Source organism: Leuciscus leuciscus (assembly GCF_965113295.1).
Source record: "Leuciscus leuciscus genome assembly, chromosome: 1".
Classification (NCBI taxonomy): Eukaryota; Metazoa; Chordata; class Actinopteri; order Cypriniformes; family Leuciscidae; genus Leuciscus; species Leuciscus leuciscus.
Genome location: NC_138725.1, coordinates 30,133,612 through 30,142,888, shown reverse-complemented (window position 1 = coordinate 30,142,888; position 9,277 = coordinate 30,133,612). Strand labels below are relative to the sequence as shown.

Below are 9,277 nucleotides of genomic sequence, written 5' to 3'. Positions count from 1 at the left end.
AAGAAGTGAGTGAATTGAGACACTGATGAACACCTGATAAGCAGAATCACTGAAGGACAGAGAAACAAGAACAGAAAAAAGAGAATCACCAGAACTGACTTCCAGAGTGTGATTCTCTTACGTAATTTTCCTCACACCGACAAATTTGACAAGCTACAATAAATGATTTGAGGGTATTTTGAGCTGAAATTTCACAGACACAACTTGGGGACACCATAGATTTATATTACAACTTGTGATAAGGGGCATAATATGTCACCTTTAGGACATATTTCGAGGATGTGTTTTTTAATCTTGCAGAAGATTCTTTTTAATTTCTTGTGTTTCTATTTTTTCTGTTCTTCTTGTTTCTCTTTCCTTCAATGATTCTGCTTATTAACATTAGGTGTCACCACTAATCATCACTTAATTAATCACTTAATTATCTCATTATCTTCAACACTGCTTCAGTGTTAATTTTAACACCCTGTAGTTGGGCCTATATGTACACCGAGGAGTGTTAATTTAACACTGGGGACAAAATATTGTATATAAATAACTTTTTGTTAAAATAGTCCACGTGACTACAGTGGTTCAACCTTATTGCTATGATGCGACGAGAATACTTTTTGCGCAATTTTTTTTTCCGCACTATTACATATTTTTGCATCGCTTCATAACATTAGGTTGAACCACTGTAGTCACATGGACTATTTTAACAATCTTTACTACCTTTCCGGGCCTTGAAAGTGGTAATAAAATTGCTGTCCATGGAGGAGTCAGAAAATATCTTAATTTGTGTTCCAAAGATGAACGAAGGGCTAACGTGTTTGGAATAAGGGTGGGTTTTTGGGTAAACTATCCCTTTAATCTCTTCTATGAGTTTATACAGACTGCAAAATGTGTAAAATTCATTGTTCTTATGTTTATTTGAATTAAACATGCCTTTTCAATGTTATAGGTTATTGATGGGTTAGAATAAAAACGTCAAATTTACAGAACTTTACAATAGTTTTAAGTGTAAATTTACATCACAAATTTACTGACTACTGAATTGCATTACTATGTAATTTTTGCTTAACCTCAATCATGTTACTTTCAGTCCTGTTACTCATGGACAGCAGAAGTGTGTTGAAACCGTTTACACACTAATGTGTTATAGCTACACAACTTGTGTCAGATATGTGTCACATGTGACTGTAGTCGGTGTGTATTTGTAGTCTGTAGTCGGAGTGTTTGGATGAAAACTGAAACGTATTGTTAACTTGTGTTTATGTAGTCCAGTGACGTTTAATAAAGAGTTTGTTTGAACATTTTATTACCTGGATGTTTTAGACATCATGAATCTACATAGACGAGCTCTTATTAAGAATTAACTGAGGTTTGATGTTTCATTGAATGTTTTATTTGAAGTCACCAGAATCGTGATTAATGGCTCCTTTATTACAATACAAAACCAGTGCAAACACATCAAAGGAAGATTAGAGAAATAATGATATAATTATGAGTGAATATCTAACTGCTCATTAAAACACATACATATGTTAGTTCACTCAGATACACATTTGGAAACACTCATTATGTGTTTTATAATAAAATAGAATAATAGAAAAAAGTGACAATGGGAATTGTGTATTACATAAACAAATGTCAAATAAATCAAAATTTTATTTTAGCTTCTTCAAAGAAAACACCCTTAATTTGCAGAACTGCACATTTCACAATATTTAGTTTGTAAATAAATAAATAAATAAGCATAATCATATGTTTGTCTACAATAAAAATAATAATTCAAGCAACTAAGCTCAATCTCTCAGATCAAAAGGTGCAGTGTAAACAATTGCCAGAAATGTACATGTTTAAAGAGTATTATTTTACAATAACGCTGCTGAGAATCGTCTTTGAAAGATGTGACATCATCAAGAAACTCGACAGCATAATCTATTCATGCCGCACTGCATGCTGGGTAATACAAATGCACTGTAGAAATACAGTATGATATTCTAAGCGTGCAGTTAGATACAAGAGAAGTCCTTCTGTGGAATTACTGAGAAAGTCATGCAATTATTAACCTGAAATATATACTGTAATTTCACACTAAAAATGATAACAGTGTGTTTAAGACCATGAGAAACATTTTTGAATGGTGTGCATCTATATACAGTATTATTACCTAGTAAACAATTGTAAGCTAACTGCTAAACTTTCCTTCAGATGGTCAGTTCATCCAAACACACTAATGAGGGAAGATCAAACACAACTCGATGTATTTCCATGTCATGATGTAAATATAATAATTTACTGCACACGTCACTTATAAGCCATGTCCCAATTCAGAGGCTGCATCCTTCCAAGTCCACAAAGTTTGAATCGAGCGTTGTTGAATAGGGGTGGGGGAAAAAATCGATTCTTCGATGCATCGCGATGCGGACGTGGACGATTCTGAATCGATTCACAAATGTCAAAACATCGATTTTCTAAAAAAATATATATATATATTTTTTCTAATAACGTAATATTGACGGAACGCAAAAGGCGGAACTATAAGCGGACGTGCAGTGCGCGGACAATCTGTGGCGTGCACATAACAGAGACGCGCACATAACAGAGTCGCGCACATACATAACAGACTCATGATGGCTGAGCGCCAAATTCGAACGGCACCTTCTTCGTTAAAAGCTAACGTATGTAAAATTGGCAATTTCATTGTTACCTATTTAGTATTTTTGTATGAGAGCTGCTTTCTGTATTGTTTAGTTTTCACATCAGTACACTGTGTAAACCGATCTGTTATACGTACGTTATACTGCAATAGGTGCAATTTCAGTCACAAAAAGTTACATTTTGACTGTGCTCTCTGCAGATGTTCATTCACTTTTTTTGTATAAGCTGTTTTTGATTGTAGTATACAGCAAACATTTCAAGTCATAACTCTTTATTATTTAGTTTAAGAGTGGCTTTGTATGTTACTAATTGAAGCTACAGTAAGTTGTTCAAAAATGTTCATTTTGTCTTCTTAATGATTAAATTGGACAATTTTCTTCTAGAAAGACAAGGTGTTCAGGTGGAGAAAAAAACGTTTTCTTTACCTTGACATGTTTCGACTGCAACCTGCAGTCTTCTTCCACCTGAACACCTTGTCTTTCTAGAAGAAAATTGTCCAATTTCTACAGTATGTTGGTTCTGATCTACTTCCTAAAGGAAATAAGCCTTTCATTTATTTGTTATTGTTTAGTTCAACTTGATGAGTCACAACACAATGTGATGTATTCATTTCTGTGTTCTACAGAACATAAGCTACATACAAATAATTCTGAAGTTATAACTACACGACACAGAAAGTGCTTTGAGTTGTTGTTACTCAATTAAAGAGTTAAGTAATTCAGCAGCTGACTTTTTTTAATACTGCAATCACTTTGTAGTGTATTTTCGTTTACTGTTGTGAAATGGAAAATCAATAATCGCTAATCGAGAATCGTTAATAATCGAAAATCGACTGTAATCGAATCGGGACTTCAATAATCGTAATCGAATCGGGAAATCAGACAGATTAACCACCCCTAGCATTAATAAATGCATAAAATTTCCTTATTTCCTTATTCCTTCTTTTTCTTTTCAGTCACATATATCGTGATATATCGTTGATGAAATTTCTTCCAATATATTGAATATCGTAGATATCGCGAATCGTGATATTATCATATCGTGGACCACATATCGCCACAGAATTGAATCGTGAGGTACCTGTATCGTCCCACCCCTATTGTTGAATAGGGCGGTCTGGCCTACGGAGGAAAGCTGTTGTCACTAAGCAACTGTGACAACTAAATGAGCGGCAGTAACGTTTGCACTGGACTTTATTGAAAGTTATACTCAACTGAAAACAAAACAGGTTTCACAAACTAAATATGTTCTAAACATGTTCACTTCGGTCCATTTATGTACAAAATAAAGAAAAACATAAATCTATAAGATTGCTTCTTGGTAAGATATAAGCGACATTTAAACAGCTTAAAATTGTTTTTTAAACATTTGCATTGTTAAATATTTGAGTAAGTTGAAACCCAATAGTTACATTTTAAATAATAATTCAGCATTTTCTCTTAAGTCTGGTTGCAGTCTGGGATCCTCACTCATGTGACACAATCACGTCTGAAACAGGCATTTGACATCTATTGTAGCGCTGCATAACTCTCCATTTCTGTGTTCTCCTGTAAATGTAATCGTCTGTAATTTTATAGATTTCACCAGATCCACATTGGGACAACGTTCTATGAATTTCAGCCCAGACTGAGCCTCAATAACGTCAATGTCCTTCCGATAGATGGATAGTAAATCTTTTTTTTTTTTTTCGTCTGGTATGTCTTCCATGTCGGTTTCATATATTTCTAAGGTTGTCTTGTATTCTGGATTCGTATTGGGCATCCGATAGCAATCTGGCCTTTCTACTGTCCCATCCTCGTTTTCAACAATCACCACCTTAAAAAAGTGAGTTGGCTTTACTTTTCCTCCCAAACGCTCCATTTTACTTGAGACGCTCCATTTTTCAGACGGATAAAACTTCTCAGACCCAGACTCAGACTCAGTATCAATTCCTTCTGGTGGCTTTTTTTCACTCAGGTAAAGTGGTCCAGTGTACACATGCACATTACGGACGTTGTCTTCCAGAACTAGGCCTCGACAATAATTCTCAAGGGTTATCCAGAGTCTCTTGTTTAAGTCCCTAAGCTGTGGTGCCATGTTGCTCATCAAGTAAGTGTCATGATATGCTTCCATACACCACGTGTGATTGGCAGCCGCAGCAAGATGACCTTGATGATAGTGTTCGTCATTAAATGTGTTCGTTCCAAAGCTCATTTGCTTCGGACACTTTGGATCCCTTTCAGCTATCATATTTTCAGGTAAAGTACTCTTGTTCAGTATCTCATACACCCATTCAGCATTCTTGGTTCTATTGTCGAATGACATGACATAAGATTTTCGTATCCTTATGTCAGTGTCTGAAGGAACTCCGTCAATTAATTTATAGGTTCTGCTGCCATTTTGTTTATCTTCACTAGATGTACATTTATCAATGATTTGTTCATTATTAAGCATGCCTGAGAATGGGATCCGTATGAAGAAAATCTCTGAAGCCTGATTTGAATGTTTGGATTCCGATTGATCTTTTGCTGAACATCTGCGTTTAGAACCTCCGTACTGAAAAAAAATAAAAAAAATGCGTGTTGGATTTACATGATTTGATCATGTCCATCGGTTCCACATGAATCAATTAAGTTAATGTTCATATAATTTCAACATATTATAAAGTCTTTTTGTAAACAACCCAATTAAGTTAATTGAACTGAATTTCTTTTATTTTTTGTCACGTCTAAATAATAAGATTGCATTAGCTAGCTATCAAACTATTAGTTCTAATTAGTATTGTCGAGTTCACGCGCGTGATCATAGGTATAACTAACTGTGTGAACTCAACAATCGATAACAATCATTTAATATCTAACGTTACAGATACACGTGGACACAAAAGTATGTTCAGGCCACTTCACAGAAGAGTCTGAAGTGTATTTACATCCTGTTTTCGGTCTAAGTCCACAGTAATCGATTGTCGAGTTCACGCGCGTGATCATAGGTAACTAAGCAACAGTGGAGAACTCGACAATCGACTACTGTGGACTTCGATCGAAAACAGGATGTAAATACAGGTATGTGCGCTGGCTGAAATAACATCACTTTTATTCATATCTTTCACATCTACTGCAGTCAGATTCACTCGTGTTCACTCTGAAGGAATCACTCACATGGCTGTGCACTTGTAATGACACATCAAGGATGTTAAGAGGCTTAACCCTCTGAGGTCGAGAAACGCGCCGACGCGTTTTGCTGGATTTTTTTCACATAGCAGCAACATAAACTTAAATTACTCCGTCATTTATGGTTATACAGAAAAAAGAAATATAAAAAAATAATCTGTGATATTTCTACTTTTGTATGTGTCCACTTACAATCAAATCAAAACATTGTGCTTTTGTAAAATAAAGAAAATAAACAGGGTGTGCGTTCTGCCTCTCCGTCGCGGTGAACTTTTTTTTCTTGAGCACGTCTATAAACTGAAACAAAACGCAGCGAATCCTTCTCACACATTTATCAGCCATATACCTTTATACACATTTAAGTGTGTACTTTTAAATGATCGGATTCAAACTGAAAACAAATATTCTCTGTTTAAGTAATTTGTATAAAACCAACAGGATGTCCAGTATCTCAAACGCTTGCTAATTATTTTTTAATTCGACACGCCCACTCGCGCAAAAGAGATTCACATGCAAATCTCCACATGGAACGCGAACGCCCTCCTTACCTCAAACACAAAACACCAAAACACTTCACAAGTCTCTGCTTTTCGTCGAGTTTGGAAGACACGTCTGAGCTTACATTGGATTTACCCCCAGATGTACCCCACGCGTTTTGAAGACAAGAAAGATGTAAGGTAAGAAATTCTTACTTATTAGTTTATGGTATTGTTGCATAAACTTCACATTGCAGTTGAACTGTTGCTAGATATATGGTGAATATTATACTATTTAGACCCGTGTTTCCTGTTAAATACTGTTTGTGGATATCTGCTCAAACATAGATATGTATAACCATAATGTTTAATATTTTGGAGCGCGCTGTGCGTTTGAATGCATCATGTTTTGGAGCGCGATCGCGTTTGAGTGTATCATTTTGGAGCGCGATTGCGTTTGAAAGGAAAAATGCACCAAACATTAGGCTTTATGTTTTTACTATTATCTCATTTCATATCATCATAACGAATGGAAACATTTGAAGTAACATATGATAATCAATATATTTTTCTCTAGCGTAGTTGTTCTTGAAATCTTTTGGAAGATTTAATTTATTGTTATTATTTTATGCAGCACTGCGTAGCCTATGCCTACAAGGCACAACAGACCTGGTGTTCATTATATATTGTTATAAAATATATATTTTACAAAATATTTTTTACAAAAAAAATACTATAAAATCAAAGCCATATATGTAACCAAGTTGTGTTCCAAATTTGAAGTTGATATCACAAAAATTTAAGTTCCCATGAGATTTTGTTTAGGCGTATTACCAAAAATAGCCATCGGGTGTCATTGAATTCCATTGAATTTAACTGTATGCATTCTACCATAACAAATTAATAAATTTCTGTCCAAATATCACTTCTGTCACAAAATATGGAACCTTGAGACTCAGACCTTTCTGACAATATGTGTTTTGTCAAGATTAGAAAATATTTTGATCATAAATTATGAAACATAATGATGCCCAAAAGGGGAGGAGCCTGATCAAATAATTTAGAGTACCGTTTCTATGGTAACACAATGTCCAATTTCAAAACAATTTTCACAGATCGTAAGCTTTCAAATGATACCTAATTTATGATAACTACTAAAATATGTAATGTAATAAAAAAGGCGATAAAAAATAGAATATTATATTTTAGAGGATAATATATATATTATACTTTTTAGAAGATAATATTATTTTTATATTTTTTTATTGAATTTTATTATGAAATTTTAGCATTACAACCAACGTTTCAATTATTAAAAGTGTGTGTGTCGACTTTTTGTGACAAAGGTCAAAACTCCTGTTATTATGTAGATATTTTGAGGTGCACTCTTGTCATAAATTCATCTATTTCTGTTCCTACATAATTTATAACAAAAAACAGTGCTAAAATATCTATTTAGGAGTCTTAGACCTTTCCAACGATATATAGTTTGTCATGATTAGATTAGGATTTAATTGTAATATAGTGAAGTAAACGTCCCGTATACGGGACGGTGACAGTTAGTTAAGGGTATTAACATGCCTAAGACTTTTGCACAGTACTGTATATCAATCAGAATAGCAAACGAATTTGAGAAGAAATACAAAAAATGGATAAAACCCCAGATGATAGAAAACAATGTGCTTATGTTATAATTGTGCAGATCGGATAAAGATACACATGAAACATTTAACTTTAACATTTAAGACTTTAAAAAATAATTAACTATCATCTGTTCTAGAGTGTCATCAGGTGTGTTTCTTCTCGGGAAGTGGTTTTACCTTCGTTCGCCAACAACTCATCATGATGCAACAGAGATTTCAGAACAAAGTTGGAATCAAGCACTCTTGACTCAATCTGGTGTTATCACTTCTTCAAGATCTTCAACGATCTTCTCATCAGGTCTGGCTAATATAATGGAAAAACAAACAAACCTTTGTGTCAAAATTCTGCTTGATTCAGAACTGAAGTTTATGTAGTAGAGACAGAAGACAGACAGAGAAAGATACTCACATGATGAGGTTTGTTGTGATCTGTCAGATTAACAGAAACTTCTGCTGCTCTGATTTACGCCTGTTCTGTTTTACTCTGCACACAGCAAACACACACACACATACACATACACATACACGTACACACGTACACACACACACACACACCAGGTTTTATAATGCATTATTTACTTAGCATGTAGACTACAGTGTTATTAAAAATAAAAAGTCAGTTGCTTGTTGGCTCCTACAATTAGCCTAGAAATCGTACTCGGTTACTAACGTAACCTCGGTTCTCTCTAGAAGAGGGAACGAGTACTGCGTAACTCTTTTCCGCGAGATATTGAAGCCAAAAATTATCCTTAATTTTGAAATAATGTAAAACACGTGGCATGAGCCTATAAACATAGCTCGACAGGCTGATTCCACTGGTTTTTCATCACCGAAGCGAACCAGAGCGTGTTGCAGGCACTGGTCTGATGAATATTATGGGTCTTACACACAGCCCATAGAGCTGCGTGATCGATCAGCAAGTGTTTGCTCAAGCAGTTTCAGTATTCTGGGCCGAAAGCATCGGGGCAGACAATACTGATTTATTAGACCGAAAGCAGCTTAGCCTGCAAAGCGGGAACCTCTAGGTTATAAAACCTTATAAATGTAGACGGGGAGGCCCAGCCTGCCGCCATACATATATCTTGCAAGGCAATCCCACTAGACCAAGCCCACGACGAGGCCATGCCTCTTGTGGAGCACGCTCTGACACCTAACGGGCACCAAGCCCTTAGAGGCGTAAGCCAGCGCTATAGCATCAACTATCCATCTGGATAGGCTCTGTTTCGACACGGCTAGTCCCTTAGAACATCCGTTGAACGAGACAAAGAGCTGCTCTGACTGTCTGAAGACAGACGAGCGAGACACATAAGCCCTTAATGCCCTGACCGGGCAAAAGAGGCTGGCGTCCTTCTCCTCGTTAGAGACC

The 9,277-nt window shown here is 35.6% G+C and overlaps 1 long non-coding RNA gene across 1 annotated transcript in view; it reads right to left on the bottom strand.

Moving 5' to 3' along the window:
* The window catches only part of LOC309503405, a 311,403-nt gene extending 304,450 nt beyond the window's left edge, over positions 1–6,953 (bottom strand). The window contains exon 1 of the long non-coding RNA XR_014207632.1: positions 5,829–6,953. This is a non-coding gene — a long non-coding RNA (uncharacterized lncRNA). The remainder of the gene's footprint in view (positions 1–5,828) is intronic.
* Between the last annotated feature and the right edge of the window lie 2,324 nt (positions 6,954–9,277).